General features: G+C 32.6%; 1 protein-coding gene across 11 annotated transcripts in view; it reads left to right on the top strand.

The window, feature by feature from the left end:
- The window catches only part of LOC145276974 (serine/threonine-protein kinase tricornered-like), a 582645-nt gene that overhangs the window by 159722 nt on the left and 401887 nt on the right, over nucleotides 1–21036 (top strand). The window contains exon 1 of one of the 11 annotated variants that reach the window (XM_080128532.1): nucleotides 20817–20978. The exons of 9 other annotated variants lie outside the window; for them this stretch is intronic. The gene's annotated coding sequence lies outside the window, so the exon portion shown is untranslated. Of the gene's footprint in view, nucleotides 1–20816; nucleotides 20979–21036 lie in introns of those variants that run through there. One more of the 11 variants, XM_080128537.1, reaches the window with a different exon arrangement.

Genomic DNA, 21036 nt, shown 5'->3' with positions numbered 1-21036 from the left:
CGATATAACCCAACATGGACCTGAAAAGTAACATCGATACTACTAAACACACTTTAACAGTAATGTTGATCATTACAAACGCTTATACGATCCAAGAGCAAGTTACTCTTGAATGACTTGGGTGTTATGTTTTATGTAGCTCTTCCTGGTATTTCAACGGGTGTCCATTGAAAACACGTACACCTTTATCAGGTGTCCACACATGCCCATCACAAAACGGATAATGGCTACAACAGTGGACACTGCATATTAACAAACTGCTGCTGGAGAACTTTAAATGGCAATGATGAACAGCTGAAACTGTTAAGTCTAACAGAACGTTTCCTTTTGAAGACTGGGTGGAGTTAAGCTATTTAAGCAGTTAGCTTTTCTGTAACTATAGTGGCATAAAAGGTGTCGGCTTAGATTTAGGCTGATACTGTCGAAAATGATTTGCTCTTACAGCTTCATTGATTTAGCAAACGCAAGATTTTTAAAGTGACTGCTGGTATGAATAAAAATTTGAACTTTAATGTTTTTGTAATTATGGCAACTTGGTTATGCATGTATGATACTAAGGTAAGAATTTAGCAGCTGTATGGCTCTAACATACTGATTTAAAAAAATCGATTATATAACAAAGCGATTTTTGCACTCTGAAGAAACTGATGCTTATATTTTGATAGATGCCATACTGCAAGAGATATTTGACTACGCAGATTGCCCAAAGTCCTCAATAAAATGGACAATTCATCTCTAATAGACACTCAAGTCATCAAATCTTGTGGACGATTTAGAGCAGACTGAGAGTTGATGTGGAAAGTGAAGAAAATGATAGATCTAAACTGAATGGATGAGGGCTCTGAAAAGATTAGCATGCAATCTTCTGAAGTTTTAAGACTTGTTGCATTAATAACTTTTTTTTTAAACAAACTAATCTTCACAATGTTGAATTTTGAGTTATTTAACTTATCTCTGTGTATACAGCTGTCTCTTGTTTTTTTTCGCTTTTGTTTTGTTGTATTCAGTGAACATGCATTATGTGTTGTCACAGTATGATACTAGCAAACAACTATGCCAAAGAGGATTATATTTAGAAGGGTAATCTATATATCAATAACATTGTTACTACCTACCTAGTAGAGTAGGCGATCATCTTGAAAATAAAATAAGAATCCAGTTTTGCTTGTGAATCAAGTTCCCATGTAACTCCTATGAACACACAACCTAGGTTGAATAGAACTACTGTAGAGTCAGGAGTATATGTAAAAAAGATCTCCCATATATACCATGAACAGTTTCTTTTGAACAATTTTTTTATTAGTAGGACACAATACTGAACAGCTACTTTCCAACTGACAACAATATGATCCATTTCAAGTCAAAGGTCAAATACCTGTAGAGTCATCCTATTAATCAAATTCTGCTCATTCCAACTTTGGTTCTCAATCCTCTCATAGTATTGTTCATCTACCTGACAATCTTTATCCTCCAGTGCTTATTGGCCTTGGTAAGTGGTGACTCATCAGTATATCAATAAAAAACAAAAATCCCAGAAATCACGTAATACAAGTTCCTTTCAACATCTAGCTTGTTTTTATACTTGTTGCTTATGAAAGCTACTAGTTTGGATAATGCATCTCCAAAAAGATATGTTGATTCAAACGTCAGAATCAAAAGATCTTTTGCAAAATCAATAAACAGGAAGTTACTTGGCTTAATCTTTTGATCCAGCACCTTAAAATCACTTTCTATAGAGTTGAGTATTTGTTCTCACCCATGAGCAATCAATAAACCAAATAAAATTAGAGTCTTTATACATGTGTGTATGTTTACAGGCTGGTTTTTCACGTTGTCTGATGCTGTTTCATGAGTGACCGTGTCATCTAGTGGTTGTCTATTGCCTCCTCTTTTAAACTTAGATGAATAACTACTTCTCATGCATGAATGACTCAACGTCACGTCATATATTGTGATTGTTCGATTTTTGTTTTGTTTGGTGATTGACCTCTTGCCCTCTTTAACTTTGCGTCCCTTGTCTCTGGGTACAATTGTTTGCAGCGAGGTTATCCTGTAACTAATACGACCCTTATCAAAGTTCACACTAACTTCATCACTGCTTACTGGCACAATGTTCTTATGTAATATTTCATGCAAACTCTTGGGTGATAAGGATAATTATAAATTAATTTTTTTTTATCCCTTCTCCTCTCTCTTTAGCTTACATCTCCCTTATGAAATGGGTATTCATCCCCTTCTAAGAAACACTGGTCTACATTATACCACTGAGTAGACATGCTGTTATGTCATAGGTTTTTTTTCTTGTTACATTTTCATGTATTGAAATGTGATGATTTCTTTTTCTGTGGGGTTTGTGGCAGTGATACCCTTGCATTGTACAGTTCAATGGCCCCCTTTGTATGACGCTCCTGTTGAGTGTTGATATATACTAGGAAACCACTGAAGTGCTCTTATCTTTATAAACAGAATTATCAGAAAACTTACAATTGCAACAAGATTTAATAAAAGGAAAAGAAAAAGCTTAAACAAATTTCTGTATTAGTCACTTGTGATGAGTGGATTTGGGATTGAAGGGCTGATTTTGTCCCACTTCTCTTATGACCCTCTCCCCACTTTCTTTACAATGAAAATATTTAGTTTTGACCAAGACACTTTGTGAAGGAGGGATTTGTAAGTTTTAAGAATCACATGCACACACCTTTTCCTTTTCTCTCCCCACCCCCCATCTCTCACCAAAAAACAAATCTAATGCAATTAACTTGAATTATTTATCTTTTCATAGACTATCAGCGAGATATGAACCGAACACTTCCTTATGGCCTGATCTTCAGTTAGGGAGAGGTGGTTTAGGGGCTAAGAATATTTTTTGAGAGATGGGGTGAAGTAAGTGTGAGCAGAATGAAATTTTATGACTCCTTGATGAATTGACATTACAATTGAACAAAGATGTGTGTAAATAACGTTCTTTCGATTTCAATGTCCTGATAAATATTTACATATACTTTATTTTAATGGAGCATTACGACACCGAGTGTTATGTAGCAGGTTTGGGAGGAAAATAGCATTGTATACAGGATTTAGAAGTTCAGTGGTTCTGAGCTTGACATAACTCCTCAGGATAGGTGAGAGTACAAACATAAAAGAAAGTATTTTCACTCTCAATTCTATGCTGACAAGTGTTAATTAATATTGTGAACTTGTGAAAGGAATAGTTATAAATGAATGACTAGAAATAGCACATGTAAAATTGGTGCTATGACCAAGTACAAAACCTAACTGGATACATTTGATCATGCATTGGGAATCTGGTAGTCAAGAAACACTGTCAAATAACCCTTTAAATATAATCATATTTAAGAGGTCATTTAGTTAGATTATTAATATCAGTAATAATTTTTTTTAATAATAAAAATATGTATTTAAAAATTGATAGAAATAGTTAAGAACCACTGGCAGAATATGTATCCTTTGTCAATTGGTACCAAGTTATTCATAATATCTAAATGACCTTCCTTTCAATTTTTGTTCAGGGTTGATAGAAAAACTGCCAACTTTATACCACACAAACCACTTGCCCCCCCCTTTTTTTTTACACTTACTAGTCACTATTTATCACGACCAAAAAGCCACTCTAGGATAAGCGTTAATGAAATTAAATTGTCAGTTGAAAGATGAACCTTGTGGAAGTATTGAGAATGCTCATGTGTATGGTTTATGGTAAAAATCTGTCTACATCGGATTCAAAGAAAATCCTGTGTAAACTACAGGGAATCGGTTTCATAGTATTGTGTTCTATAGCCGATAAGCCTTTGCAAAGTAACTCTGTTTGTAGAAACCGCTGGATTCTAGGTACATGGAAGAAAGGAAACTTTTTGTTTTTTTTTTGGGGGGGGGTAGAAAAACGAGTTCTTACTGTAAATGTCTTACATCAGGGAGAACCAGAGATTGAAGTTTAGTTGAAAACCTTCCATGTCTTATCCTATAAATCAGGTCCCTATGAGTGAAACTGTGAGTGATGTAATGCCTATTGATGCAGACTGTAGAATCAGTAAGCAAAATTCAGATTTGTTTAGACTGGTTATATTCACATATGCACTAATACTTGTGAAAGACAAGAACTGTACACTTTACTTATAGGGGTAGGGAATTGCAGCAGAAATCTCTATTCTATTGTTTTCAGAAAGAAGATAGCTCGATCTATATTTCAGTTATTTTCAGCTTGAAAATCTTTTGCTAACTGAACTGAATATTAAAAATATATGCATTGCATGAAAACACTTAAATAACAGATATGTAGAGGTATTGTCATATCTTTTTATTTAGCGATCTTATGAAAGGTTACTTGCTGATGGCATAATGGAGTTTACACGGCTTTTGTTTTTCTTGAATGCTTCATTCAATATATTCATTTTATCAAAGATATAAGCTTAATAATTCACATCAATAGTTAGTAGCAATAGTTAGAGTTTGAAGAAGTCTTGTTTTGAAAAGGAGTCCGTCGTGTTTGTAAGAATGCTAGGAGTGCATGGAATTCTCTGCATGGCCAAGAGATGAGGCAGCTAATAAAATTTAATGTAATCATAAGTTTGATTCTATTTACCTTGTGTTTCAACAAGAGATATAAACATTTGTAGATATGTGTATGATGATGATTGCAACGTCTTGTCAGACGAGTGCCACTCCCTCAGTCACTGAAAGTCCATGCGCCCGAAAATAACCTTTTTTTTTTTTTTTTTTTTTAAAGTCCTGCCAGCAAGTTCACACGCTCAAGCAGAGATGACATTGAAGACGGTCCTTTTCATACATACATATATATACATATACACACATACATACACATAAACATGCACACATCCATACATTCATACATACAAACATGCATACACATATATACTATCATATACAAATACATACACACATATACATACATATTCACATACATATACGTACACATGTATGCACATATACATACATACACATAGTTACCTACATATACGTACACATACATATATATGCACCTATATGCATATACATACGCATACATATATATGCATATATACATACACACATAAACATGTATACACAATAAATAAATAAAAATATATACACACATACATATATAAATAGGTATATATACACATACATACACTAGTACATATATTAACATACATACATATATGCATATATAGAATGATGGCAGATCAATTATTACATGCTTCCAGCATTTCAGGGCTACACACATGACACTTTTTCCATCACCACGGACAATTTTTATAGACAAATGCCTGAGGAAGTATCTATACAAAGATGATGTTACAGAGTTTTAGCTTTGTACGACAGCTAAGTCTCTCTCTCGGTTCCAAATGTCGAGATCCAGCAACAAGCATCAGCAAGATAGCCAGCAACAAATCAAACTGCAGACCAGCTTAATGCGGGTACTGGTCTCCTGCTTTTTTTTTTTTTTTTTTCTTTTTAAATCAGATTTGCTTCACCCAGAGGGGTTGCCTTAACAAGGCTTTTGGGAGTCCTCTTCACCCCACACACACATCGAAATAAAGATGTACACATACAAGCATGCATACAAACAGATGCATGCAAACATACATACGCAAGAACAAATACACATGACAACATGCACACTCATACATTCATAAATACATGCATGTACATATATATGCACACACACATACACGTAGAATATATATGAAGGAGCATTTATCATGATGGTTGTTACGAATAGGTGAATTCAACATGAATAAAAGAGTAAAACAATTCCAAATACACAGAAGATAGAATAGAGACGTTCGCTTCGCCGGTTGTACAGATTCATACCATCCAAAAAATACCAACAAAAACCTAAGAGCCGTCCATGGTTCTACCCAGAATGTGCTGCTGCCATCGCGCACAGAAATCACTTTTTCCATAGTTACCAACGGCTTGGTTCCCATCAGTTTTGGCAAATAGCAAATGCATACATATATATGCTGCCTTTGTCAGCTCTATCATTACTTACAATACTTGAAATATAGATTTCAAATAAATATTGCATTCATACCTGTGTTGTAAATACAGGAGTTTGAGTTGAATATTTTAGAATCCTAGGAGTTTTAGTCAGACCATATATTTTGTTACTCTACAATCCTGGCTAGCAGGCAATTGATTTTAGGTTTATCACATTAACGTGTACGGATATTAAAATGTGCCCATTAATTTGCATAGTTAGAGATGAAAATGGAATTTCAAACTTGAGTGCAACAGATGGCCAAAGCCTCTCATATGATGAAAATACATCGAAAATGTAATGAAATAATTTCACAACTATTAACAATTTGGAAGCGATCTAATTTTACTGGAATAAAAAAATGTATGATCTTTGTCAACAATATTACTTGAAGCAATGTTTACATTTGGCATCAGCTTTGAAAGCATGGATACTTTTTATATCTGATTTCAATAACTCATTCTGAATGAGAGAAAGATGTTTAAAAACTAAGTTCTCAATGAATAAAGCAGCAGTCTAAATTCTTATCTTTCATCAATTTTAAGCAGCCATTTTTTTTTTTTTTTTGTCCATCATATAAAAGCATCCACAACACAAACAATTTTCTGTTTTATATTTAACTAGCATGGGTGCTCGGCATTACCTGGGTGTTTGGAGGTGTATGCTGAGCAAAAAAACAAACAAAAAAAAGGTCAATTTTTTTAATTTAAAATTGTTTTTGGCTCAAATCAAGTTATTAAGTTAGATCCATGTCCAAGGAACCTATATCTAAAATTTCAAGTGTTTAGACCCTAAATTGTTCGAGGAGTTTGATAGTTCTCAAAGGTCAAATCATTGAACTTTGACCCCTTAACAGCCAAAAATCTCAGTACTCTGCATATCAAATTTCGAGTCTGTAGATTAAAAATTGACAGTTATTGCGTAGAGAAATGTACACACACATTCACTTTTATAGATATATGCTAAAAAGAAAAAAAAAAAATATATATATATATATATATATATATATATATATATATATATATATAGCCTTTGAGATTTGAAAAAAAAGTAAAAATCACTCGACTTGCTGGTCGAGTGTGAGGGAAAATTTACTTGCGTTAAAATATTTTTACTCCTCCGACTTTGTCTTTGTTTCAGTCAATAATAGTAAATAATTTTACAACAATTCTAGAAATTACCGTGTGTATAATCTAACAAGAAAATATTTGTTTAACTCTTGTAAATCAACTATTTTATTACTAAAAACATTTCAGTAAATATTCAACAAAACGTTAAAATACAACACCAGTTTCTTTATATAGCATCATTCATATTATTGTTCCATAGAAATAAGAATCATTCTTTGGATGCTGATACGTAGTATCAAAATGACAACTGAAATATAAATAATTCAAGACTGTGTTTATTGGTACCGTCGTTTAGTTGTAGCGTCGAAGAATTTTTTTTCCAAATGAATTTCAAAATCAGAGAGCTAAATGAAGGCGACATTTTGACTACACATGGAATGTGTAAATTTGACCTCTTGTTGACCTTCAGCGTGACCACTCTTTTTTCAATACATATTCCAACGGTCTCACGGCTAGAGATGAAAGAATTCACAAAAGATGAGACATAGGTCATTCTAAGTCACTGCATATTTGAGCTTAGTAAAATGAGCCCCCCCCCCTCGTTTCTTTACTTAAATTTTATCACTGGCAGGCGAGTGATTTACGACTTTCAGTTGCACAAAGAAATTTTCAATTGACTGTGGCAACCGGTGGTGTAAAGTCTCACAGGCTCTCTCTCTCTCTCTCTCTCTCTCTCTATATATATATATATATATATATATATATATATATATATATATATAAATTTATTTCAGTAACCACAAAATGTTAACCCACAATTATATTTTTTTTATATGCTCTGAAGACGACGATACATCGTCATTGAGCTTATTGTTCAAAGCAATTGTGACTATTTTATAAAAAATATATACTTAAAAAAAGATACATTTTTATATTCCCCCAATATATATATATATATATATATTAAAGTTGTATGTTGTGTCAATTACATGGTTGATTTAAAAGCCGAGCTAACCATAGATTTGAACTTAGAATCTTCGCTGCCAGAAATTTTAAACTTTGTATTCAAAATTAGTCATGTAAAAATAACTATAGAAATGAATATTTTCACGTTTTTAGCATTTTTTCTTGTCAACCGAACGACAAACTTCTGAAACTTTCTATTCGATTCATTTCGCTTTTCTCTAGTTCAATAAGAAAAATAAATACATAAAAACAAGCAAAGATCGTTTTTTTTTTGTCTTTGTCAGATCGTCGTATGTATTTGACATCCTTTCTTTTAATTAACTTTGGGACTTGATTTCTTTATTTTAGACAATCAAAGCATTTTAGATATATACTGAGTTTTTATCTACATTGTGCTCGTAAATTAAGTTGTGAAGACAAAATATTTTCGCTTGATCCGTTGCCATGTGCATAAAGCGTTTACTTTCAGTTTCAATATTATGTCATCTTTGAAGGTTTGAATCTCACAATTACTCCCCCCCCTTTTTTTTTTTGCTACAGCATTCCAGTTATTTTCTAGTTGATACAGCTCATAAACCTGAATAACGATTTTTTTTCCCCTATTTTATTGCAATTTAAAAAAACAAAACATTTTCATTTGAACTGATGAAAAACGTTTGGGAAATTCAGCAGTGTCAGGTACTTTAGCGAGTTTTTTTTATTTTATATATATATATATATATATATATATATCTCATATTTATAGTGTTGGTAAACAAGGTTGCTAAGTCTGAAGATATAAGATGAAACTTCAACTCTTTGATTCCAAAAATCCTGACTCCTTATTCTAGGGTTTTTCAATATTCATACCGTCTCTTGATTCTTTTGAAAGATTTTTTTTTTTCTCTACCGAAAATATGTAACCTCTGGTCATTTGTCTTAAATATTTTAATTAGTTGCTTTATTTACCTTTCTCTTGCAACTTCAAAGCTTGTTAGCACTAGTATTGAAGAGATAAAATGATCTAAATACCAGGAACAAACTTATGTTTTTATATTATAATTAATTGAGTTATAATGGTCGACAATAAAAAAAAAAAAATGTAAGACTCTGACAATTCTGGCAGTAACTCACATTCTCTTCTGCTGTTACTAAATCTTATCCAGTGCTTGCCTAGCATAATGATAAAGATCACTTTAAGTACCGATAAAGACTTAAATGAACTTTCACTATAAAACATAAGCCTAACAGGAGTTTTAGATGTTCTTGGATGATTTTATCATGAGCTTTTAGATGACGTTTCAGCATTCTCCCTTTTGCATTTCACAACTTTGCCACGTTCTGAGCAAAAGATTTTGTATGGTGTATTGCACTATACTCATTATGTAATCTCATCTGTAAAGTTAGCTTACCATTTGAAAAACAGTTTAAATGAAGAATCATTGATGTACACTGCCTCTGTAATGACTGATCTATCATCCTTTTGTGCAACTTCTGCTCAACATATTGAAAGTGATTGACCTAGAAACCAGTCTTCTACTTAGACTCGAGTTCCAAAGTCTTTTAGACTAGTGTTTCTGTGGCTTTTAACTGATCACCAAGCACAAGCTTACCATAAAAATGCTAAGCAAGACAAAGTATTCGGATGAAAATAGCTAAACATGACCATTGGCTCAAATTTCTGTCAGGAATGTGATTAGCATATATACATAATGCATCGCAGACATTTCTGATACAACTGCTTAACTGCCCTGACAAGATATGCATGCATAAATATCAATTGCAATGAAATATTTAAATAGTTTTTTAGCATTAAAAAAAATGCTGTAAAATACAGGGTGTCCCAATAAAATGTATATTCTTTAAATGACCTTAAAACCAACATTTATTTAAGAAAAATTTCATGCATCAAGATGCTGAACAAATATAGAAACCAGCTAATTATCGAAAGTATTTAAATTGTTGACCATTGTGGTCCATGAACAGCTAACAACGCTCACTGATAGAATCGAAAATGTTTTTAATCAGTTCAATTGGTATGTTGACACACCTTCTTTCAATGGTTGCTTTCAACTCCTTCATTGTAGCTCTTTTGTGGTATGAACCCTGTGTTTAACATGCACCCACTCAAAAAAATCCATTGGGGGGGGGGAGGTTAAACCCAGTGAGCGTGGACAGTACTCAATATTTCCTCTTCATCCTAACTATCTGTTTTGCAAGTGACTATCAAGATATGCTCTTACGTCACGATGATAGTGGGGAAGTGCTCCATCCTGCTGGAAGTGTGATTCTTAATTCCTAAACATCTCTTAGGAACGTGATATAGAGTATTCATGTATCAAGTTGAGATAATTTAAAGAGTGCATACATTTTATTGGGACACCCTGTAGACAACTGAAACGAGTGTAGTGATTGCATCAGACAAAACCAACTTTGGCTGATGGAGAATTACCAGAAAAAAAAAGTTGAATAAAAAAACAATCATCCAAATCAAAATGCAGTTGCATTCAAACACGAAACAAAAAGCCAAACATTCAAAACAAGAGAAGCACTCACTATGTTTATTTGTATGCAAAAAATATTTGATAGTAAAAAAAAAAAAAAAAAAATGAAACAACTGCTCTATTTTTCTTTTTGTATGAAAAAAATAAAAATTAGAAATTTTCTTTTAGTTACTTGTCCAGCTTTTGAGCCTGACAAAACGAACTGCTTTTTTTTTTTAATTTTTTTTTACCGCCAACCTATTTTTATTGAAATTTAATAGAAATTTTCGACACTCACCAATAAATGATTTAATCAATTTACAATTTAACTTGTCTGCTTTGTTTTTTTTGTTTTTTTTGCCTTCTGATCGTGGGCATCTTCTAGCTGTTTGTGAACAATTGGGGGTGGGGGGACGAAAAGTCAGTTTTCTTTGGTTCGAAAGTTATATCAGTCCTAACGAACTAAACAATAGGAAGGGTAATGGATCCCTTCCCCTTATGTCCACATCAATTTCAGTGAAATTTTACCTGCATATATGATACACTCACAAGCATTACAGATATATAGAAAATAGGATATAACAGACAAAAGAATGTCCCTTTGATTATATATAGTCTTCGCCTCTTACTAAAAATTTATCTAAGAATAAAGTGGAGGGAGTGGGAAATTAATATCAGTTTCATTTGTTCTCTCAAATAAGACTTCATTGATCTATTTAAAACGCAGATGATCGAGACGACTTTCTCACAGCAGCAAAATTAGAAACTAAGTTTATAGTGGGAATCCTCTGCTTTCAAGAGATGGGTACAAAATTTGCCAGGATCAGTTCTGTCTACCTTTTATTAGTAAAGGAGTTTCAGCTAATCAACAATAAATCACCCCCCCCCCCAAGGTGGAGGTAATGCCTGGAAGAGTGGCCTCCTAAACTCTGACAAAACAGATGTTGCATATTGATCTCGGCTAAAAGGCTGAAAATCGGCATAGACAATAACTTTTGTTTTTCTCTCAATTACTGCATTTCTTCAATGTTAACCCTTCAAAACGGTTCTTGAAAGCAGTTACTTTTAGTTAGATAACTGAAAAGTTAAATAACGGAAAAGTCCATAATAAAAAAATAAAACATTAAATATCCAAGTTTAATTTTAGTTTACAATCTAAACATTAAGCCTAACGCTGGAATAGAGGAAAAATTGTTATTTTGTACTGAAGCACTTTTTTTTTTTAAACTTATTCTTTATGGAACTGATGAAACGCACAATTTTGCATTGGTAAATTGAAAAAGAAAAATTAGCCTAAAAGAGTTCAAACATTTAGTTTCATAAGTGTCCTATTAACCTCAGTCTAGGTGACACATACAGAAATCTCTCTATCTATCTATCTATATATATATATATATATATATATATATATGCATGCGTTTAAAGAAATTGTATAATTCGTGAAAGCACATTTTTTGCCCAAAATCTTTCATATGTTTATGATTAACTAATCATAATTGAATCGTAATTTATGTTTCCACTTAAAAGAAGTCTTTGTTCAAAAGAGGCTACATTACTTTCCCACCTCTAAACAACCCTGGCCAAAGATCTTCTGTGTGTATCTTCTAGGCTCTACCCTTTCCTCTCTCACCACTCCCCATTGTTGCTCTGGTCTGCTGCCAAAACTGGCTTGTGTCAGTTTCATTTAGGGTACATCTCTAAGTCGACTTGTTTATTCATAGAGCAAGAGGAGTAGCACTGAGAGTATTTGCAATTAACAGGTAGGGATAATTTATTTTCACACTCTTAACTTTTGTGGAGAAGAAAATTAGCAATTAAGTGAATAATTTCATCACCACTCTTCAAAGAAAATGGTATTTACTTCATTCTTGACCCAACCCCCTCTAAAAGCTCCTTCTTTAATCTCCAAGGAAGAGATGTTTGATTTTTGTATTCTGCATGCATTGTTATGATGGGGAGGATAAACAGAAATAGGTGTAAGTTGCATGATGATGATTACTGATGCAGAATATGGAATTAGCATGGCAAGTTCTAATATGGCAGCCAAATCTATTATAACTTAAACACTAATGCAATTGAGAAAAGTATTAACCTCTGTCTGATTTTTTTGGTGAAAATTGAATTGTGTTGATTAAAAGTGAAAAGGTCGATATGCAAAGAAAATTAAACCCAAAGCCTTGGAATTTTGACCCCCCCCTCCCTCCAAATATTTATCAAATGTATTTCAAATATTTCTTCAGTTTATTATAGAAACTTCATGATTTTAAAACGTTTTTTTTTGTATAAAAATAAAACGGATGTATGTGTTTGTGAAAATATTTAACCGATAAACTCTTAAACTACTGGTCACATAACACTGAAATTAACAGGAAATAGTAATTATACACCAAGGATAGTTTATAACAAGTAAAATCTTTGTTTGGATGGATGAATAACGCATACATTACATATTGGCAAATTTAAATGCAAAATGTGCATTTCAACTTGCTGACATTTCTTTTACTTTTGCGCATGCACAAATTGATTCATAGTTTGAAGTGGTTTAATTTAAAATCTTATCTATCTGGATAGCTCAAACGGTAGGGAATGCAGAGGAATCGCTAAATATTTTCGTTTTGATTCTAACTGATAACATGCAAGCCATTTTTTTTTTTTTTTTTTTTTTTTTGTAATCTTTGGTAGTCAGTACTATATATCGGGTACAATATAATATCCAATAGAAAATTGGCTCTGTAATAATAAATACGAAATCTGCATGAACTAATATATTTTAGCATATTTTATGAACAGGCAAAACCATGCGACAACCCCTCCCTCCTTCGTTTTTTGCGTTTTAGTTTTCTATTTCCAATTTTGAATTTATATCGAAAGAAGCCTCTTTCCTCCCAAATAGAGTAAGGGGAAGTCTTGTGTAATGATAAAAATGTAAAAAGTTATACTTGACTTCATAGCATTGTAATTAAGTGTTCATTTTAGAATGTTTAAAATATAGAACCTTATTTTAAAACTTTAATTTTAGGACTTGATAGTAATGTGAAAAAATATTTTGAAAACCTCAATCCTTCAGATAAACATGATTGGCCTAATAGAATTAGCTATGCTGAGTTCAAATTCTATTAGAGATGGTGTTATTTACACATTGATATTATAAACAATATCAACAACCTGTCACTCCATACACAACGATTGATATTTTGTCCTTTAGCCCTCACATTCCCCGTATGTTTCTGTTAAAGGGGGAAGAATTACTGTTTTCTGGGTCGGAAATTATCCATCTATTTTTTGAACTTGAATCATTTTTACTTTTTTCTCCTTTCTTGTATCAAGTGGTTTCATACAGTGTCTGGGGTGATTCTTGTTAAAAAAAATATAGTAACTTCTGTTCAATTGATCGTATACAATTCATTTTTTACAACATGTAAAACAGACAAATCAACTGTCTTTGTTCAGTCTCGAAAGACAAAGGATACCCACTGTAGGGGCTGCTGTACATGTAATTGTGAGGCAAGGGTTATGCAATTTCAACCACACATCTCATGAATTGGTGCTGTTTGAGTCCAGTGGCAAGGAGAAGTCCAGGACGACTGGAAATAATGTAGAGATAAGCGGAGAACACCTACAGCACCTGAAAGTCCCAAATGGTCAGCCATTTAGTATTGACCAGGTTTAACATTGCTTAACGTCAGTGATCCAGTGGGAACCGGTGTGTCTGTGATTATGCCATATTAACTCGAGCTTAAGGAATCGTTCTTTGTAGTGGTTGAATATGAAAATATATTTCCAATTACATTATTTCACTATAGTTACATTGCATTAATTGTTGAATCATTTCATCTTGAATTATTATTGTAGTAAATGGATATCTATGTAAAGAAATCTCTCCAAAATAATTTACTTTCATATGTTAAGCAAACAAAATTAATGGGAATTTGGTCTCTGTCTATAACCAACAAATACGATTCATAAATTTTGTTATTAGAACATAGCGAATTTGTCTTATTTGAATATTTGTATTGTTGTTTATTATCCATGAATTTCTGATCGATTTAATTTAAAATAAACTCTCACTGTGATGTACTTTTTTAAATGCTATGTATATATAAATAATGATTAGGTGACTTGAATTTTATAATCTATCTCTATTATATTGTCGCTTGTTGTGTTAGATAATTCTTCAGGCTTGAGAGAAGGACAGAATCAGCAAAATTTGAAATTCCACTTTTAAAAAGGAGTTGCTGTATCACAGTTCTTCATTGTGACTAGATGAGAAAATGCTTTTAAGTTGAAATTAAAACTGTTTTGTCAAGTCGGTCTCTACTCGCTATACAATCAGCAATAGCTATGAAAGGAAGAAAAATCTTAATGTGTAACGTATGTGTTCTGCATATGCATTATCAGCTGTCTAGACTACCCTATTCTTTTTCATAATTCCAATAAATTTAACAGGCCTCAAAATAATTGCCTTTTCACCATATGTAGAGGAAATAAAATTTCCCTGTATGGAGTATTGCAAAGTTGTAGAGAAGCCAATATTTTTACAATTTGGAAGCAGTAGTTTGGCAAATAAAGCTAAATACAATTTTACAGGAGCATTCTAGACTGGGACAACAAATAATGCCCCAGTTGTGAAGGATATCTCCTCCTTAGACAGAGGATACATTTCCTACATTTCGATCCTAGGCCAGGGATTCATATTATTTGAGATTCTTCAGACTACTGTTTTCATCTTGTGTTATTTTCACAATGTTTTGGTTGATGTAACCTCCGACCTTCTACAGGTGAGTGTATCTTGTTGAACTTGGGAATCTGCATGGAATTTTGAATGCTTTTGTTCCATCAGTCATGGCTGGGTAGAAGTCCTAAGTAATACACAATTGTATTTTTCAGTGTTGCCTGCACTGAGGATTGAACCTTCAACTCCCAGAAAAGTACAACTGAATTTAACAAAGTACTTTATCCAGTATGCCATGGATCCTTGCAAAACGTTTTGGAATTCTCACTCCAAACGAGAATAGTAGTCCAAAGAATCCAAATATGAATAGCCAATTCTCATGTAAAAAAAATTCTAGAATTTAATAGGAATGTCTGTCTGTTATAAAAATTATTTTTCAATAAATTTATATTTTAGTTATTTTTTTTTTATGTTAAAGTATGAGTACATCAGAGTTCTGTACTGAACTTTTTTTTTTTTTTTTTTTTTACACGGTGGTCACCACTTATCAAGGCCCGGAAGCCACTCAGGGATAAGGGTTATTGCAAGTACAGTACGTTAGTGTGGAGATTTGATGTTTACTTAAGGGGGCGGTTCATTAGGAATTTGTTAACGTTGGACTTGAAGACATCCAAGTTGTAGTCAGGTGGGAAGCAGGCAGACGGAACAGAGTTCCACAGGCATGCAGTTCTAAGAAAGAAGCTTTGTTCAAGGAATCCACATTTTGATTTAGGCACAGATAAAGAATGGTGGAAATTTTTGACAGTGGATTCAGCTAGACGGGTGTTTTTCGTGAAAGATTGGCGAGAGGGGACCAGAGATTGGAGTTCAGACGAGCACCTGCCATAGAAATAACGATAAAACAAGGATAGGCTCGCAACGTCTCTTCTGTGTTGCTTTTTATTTGTGTATTAGAAGCATTATCTGATTTAGTACGGTTTATCTGATAGAGATATTGATTTAATATTTGCCATTGAAAAAAATGAAAGTTTACTTATGTTGAAGATTTTGAAGAATGTTAAAGTAAAGGTTTGAGAGTGAATGCTACAAAGGTCAAAGTGTGTTCACTGTAGTGTTAGAAAGCCCCCTCCACACACACACAAAGAAAATTCCTCTGCTCAATTTATGAAAGAGTTGGGTATAACTTAATTTTTTGTGGTGCTTATAAGAATTTGGTATACAAGTAGTGAAGTGGAATTACTCGTAGATTGATAGATAATAACCAATTTATGCGCAAGAAGTTTAAGACCATGCAGGTGGATGAGAAGTCTGATATGGAGAAAGTACATCTGAATGTCGAGGCTATTAAGGTTGTTCAGAAGTTACATTATGTTGTTGATACCATTGGAGTACTAGTGCTAGTGTGATTGCAAGAGTTAGTAATTAATGGAGTAAGTTCAGGAAACTTCTGCCATTACTAACCAGCAGAGCATTACCATAATCAATTATGGGAAGTCTATCAAGCATGTGTATAGTGTGATGTACAGAGGTGAAACCGGTTTGTTTTTGCTTTATTTAAAAATAAAGCCGGAAAGAAAATAGTTGGCTTTAATCATTGGGGAATATTTGGTAGTAGGGCTTTGATTTCTTTCCTGTGTTGGGTTGTTGATTCCATTTCTTGGGACTTTAGTGATTTTTTTTTTCTTTTATATATATATTTTTTTATAGATATCCTTTGTGTTTATGTTAAATAGCATTTTCATTTTATATACTGATGTTCTTCACAGAAAAGAATAGAAAATGAGCACATCTTTCCCAGCCATCTCTAATGTTGAGTGAATCATCTGCTGGCAGTTGTCTCAGTTATCCTGCTATATCTTTTTGGAAACCTTCCCATGTGGTGTGATAATTACTCATTCGAAAATCAGCTGTTCGTTCTTCAACTCCCAGAGATTTAATTTTTTTAATTCATGCCAATTTTTTTGTAGTACCAACTGCTGTTCATGCCACTTTTTTTTTTTTTTTGTGAAAGATCACCAATATCTTTATATTGGAGATAGATATAAAGAAGTATAATCAAACCCAGCAAAATTAAAATTATGAAGGATGCAGCTATTTTATGACTTACTAAAGATTGTTAGAAATTCTGAAAATAAAATAATTTCGTGCATTCTTTTCATAATATATTTTGTGTTGGGACGATTAATCAGAATCTGGGATTTTAAAAATTAGAACTTTTGGCGATATTGGTATCAGAATTGAAAAATTTGTGCTTATTTTTCAATGTCAGAAACGATTATTTTAATTATTTTCTTAAATTTAAAATTTAATTTTCCATTGCTGGTACTATTTGTGATAATAAATGTTAATTAAAAAATACCATTAAAACAATCTATAGATTCTTACGTTTGCAAAAATACATACTGATATTACATTGGTTTTACAGTAAGCTGAAAATTAAAAACAAACTCAATAGCTAAATATTTAGAGATTTTTAAAAGCATCAGAATGGGTAATTTAGAATGTTAATTATATAGATATTGGTGAAATATATTGGAATAGTCTCATCAAAAATATTTTTCTTTGATTAAATTTTTTGTTTACGTTATTAGATATAGAACTGCAGTGAATCTATTATTTCAATCTCTACAATGTCTACTTTTCTTTTGCTTTAAATCTTCAATATATGAATGTGTGATATCGCATAGCAGACCAAATTGTCTTGTGTTTATTTTTGCGAGTAACATCTGTTTTCTATTTTGTTTCGATGTCTGTCCTTCATGTTGACCTCACCACCCTATTACTTTGCTCATCTATTTGCATGTTTACGGTAATATGTTTCAAACCCAATTATTTCCACATATTTCCAAATTAAAGTATCCACAAAGACATAATTACCATTTTGTTTAATAATTATCAGAGCTCAACTGTTTTGAGTATTTAATTACCTTCATCAGAATTAAGTGTATTTTTATCTGGTTTCTTGTCTTAATGTCGTAGTTTTGGTGTTTCTTTTAATATTCACACTCCTCTAAAATCCAAGAGGAATAGAAAGTGGACCACGGGTTTACCTTCGGCAACTTCATAACTTTTGCTTCCCTTATTTTGTCCATTAGTCTTATTCTATGGGCGATGTTTCTGACAAAGGAGGAAGTATCGCTGCTTTCTGAGTCAGAATTTATCCATTTAACACTTATTGTGGACTAGATTTTGACCTTTTTAAGTAGTATTTTTCCTTTTAGGTCCTTACATCAAGTGGTTTGCTGCCTTGTCAAGCGATTTCCATAACAATTTTTTTTTTTTTTTTTTTTTTTTTTTTTTTTTTTTTTTGAGAAACAAGGAACATCTTGAGCGTAAATACGTAATTTTCTTTTAGCAAAGATTTCTGATTTTAATAAACTGTCAACATTAAATTTTAAAAGTCAAAGTATAAAATGTGCACACATGAAAAACACATAGATGTGAAATTGTTTGCATCGGATATATGGTGGTAGTGATGGCGAAACTCTTTGGTTTCAATGCATCTGCAGTTGCTATTGTTGTCAAGCATCATTCATCATGATTTTGTTGATATTCCAGATATTCTTTCTTGAGGGATATCAGGTACTTGCGGGCAGGATCATGTGGAGGTTTCCAACGTTTCTAAGTGAAAGCATTTCTGTGGAACACGCTGGATTTGAACATGGCACACCCAGGTTGTCAGTCCATGTTGTTAACCACTGAGCCATTATCATCTCCCTACATCTGCAGTCAAGCACCATGAGTAACATTGTTCCAGCTTTAGTGTTTGTTGTCAGTTAAAAAGGTTGCTTACTTCATCTTTGCATTCTTTTATAACAATATTTCTTCACTTTATTAATTTAGAAGACTCAAGAAGCTGGAATGCATTATTACGATTTTAAGAAATACATTTTTGTATAATGTTTAATTAAGATCAAAATAATACAATGTTGGTATAAAAACAAAATGATTGCTGTGAAATTTGTTTCTGACAGTATGGGAGAATTTTTTTCAATTGCATGTGTAGTCAAGTCCTGTGTGAATTTACGTCTTAAATAATTTTAATTTTGATGTTCGTTCATTGGAAAACACGTGCTGACTTGTTATGCAAGGTTTGCACAATCCCTGATGACTTTTCTCTTGAGTTGGCACTGCTTGATTCCAGTGGTAAGACGTCCGGTACGACTGGAAACCATGCTGAGATAAGCAGAGAGCAGATATAGTACTTAGTATTCCGTCATGATACTTAACTTCATGGATCTACAGGAATTTTTTTTTAATAGAATTATTTTATTTTTTTCCATAATGCGTTTGTGATTAAAATGTTCAATTGATGTTTCATAATATGAAATATGCATGAGGAACATGTGGACAGACATAAGATTGATAACTTTATTTTCAGTTGAGTGTTGCCACATTTTCGATAACAGATAAAATGTCCTGATGCATGCAGGTGTTTATATGTGCTGGTCTTTTTATTCTCTTAATCATTGCTGTTTTTTGTCACCATTTCCTGAGTGGCTGTCGATCATCTCGCCTGTAAGATAAAACTTTTCATTCAGGAAAGACACAAGGGAGACGTTTGCTGAGTTTTTAAGTTTAATGGTTAAAGGAGAGAGCGACTGAGGTTATTGTACCTATTTACAATGCCTTCCCACGGGACAGTTAGACACCAGGGTCATTTTTTTAACGACTTTGGTTATTGTAGCTAGTTATTTTCTTAAACTTTCTAACTTAACGCTGAAGAACAGAGACCAAGGTAACATTCATCGAGATGATTACTCTTCTAGAGTATCTCATTCATACGGCTTCCTAAAGTGGACTGATCTGAAAACCTTAGGTTTTTTTTTTCCTCAAATGTGACGTCATTCGTCATCTTTCAACTCGTTTTATCTACAGCGTTTAACCTCTTCAACTTTACGTCATCCATCTTTCATTCAACTGAAGGGAAGATTGTTTTATAGATCTGGCTTATCATGCACTCAGTGTAACTCTTGTCAAAATTCACACTAGCTAACTTAATCGTTATATGTAACAGTATTTTTCTATAAAATATTCTTTTAATCCAAGTAGAATGTAATCAATATTTTAGTAAATATGTATAATGTCCCTTACCCGAACAAATTTTTAATTTCTTTTTAGTTAGTATCAGTTAACTGTATGACATAGGTAGGTTCCTATTTTGGTATTAATGCATAGAGAAATACTTAAGTGGGAAATTTAACCTTTTATCTTTTCATAAGAATATAATTAAAAATTTACTTTGGATTTCTACTCATTCATGGCTGACAGAACGATAACAATATATTCCTGTTGATTAAACAACAAAAAAGTTTATTTGAAATTTTTTGCAGATTCCTGAATTAAATAGAGATTTCCGAGTTCGACAAGTCACCCCTAAAAAAGGTTTAATCAACAAGAATATTGTGAGAATAGCATGCAAGAGAAGAAGAGTAATCTGATTAATACCATTTGATTTTGCTTTAACGTCGTTTCATTTTGTTTTAATTGCGAGAATATTTAATCTTGGCGCTATATTGTATTCATAAAGTTATTCGACCAATAATTAAATATCCACTTAAATTTACTTAACAGGATGGATCTGGGATATTCTCCTCTCTCTACTCCCGTCTGGTTTCCTGCTCGTGATTTCCACTTAGACAATCCTTTTTAAAAAATTATTTCTTGTAAACAAACCGTGGATTACTTTGCTGTCTCGTTTTTTTTTTGTTTTTTTTTCTGGAGATGTTATATTTTTACAAAAAAATTTTTTTTTTTTTTAATTTTCTCGACCAAACGACTTTTGAGGTGTCCCTTGTAAAACACTGGTGTGTATTCTGTTTTTCTATATTGTTTCTGAAATTATTGAAAAGGCGTGCAATCATT

This window comes from Euprymna scolopes, chromosome 5 (genome assembly GCF_053919585.1).
Source record: "Euprymna scolopes isolate OS-2025 chromosome 5, ASM5391958v1, whole genome shotgun sequence".
Lineage (NCBI taxonomy): Eukaryota > Metazoa > Mollusca > Cephalopoda > Sepiida > Sepiolidae > Euprymna > Euprymna scolopes.
This window is presented reverse-complemented; position numbering and strand designations above follow the sequence as displayed.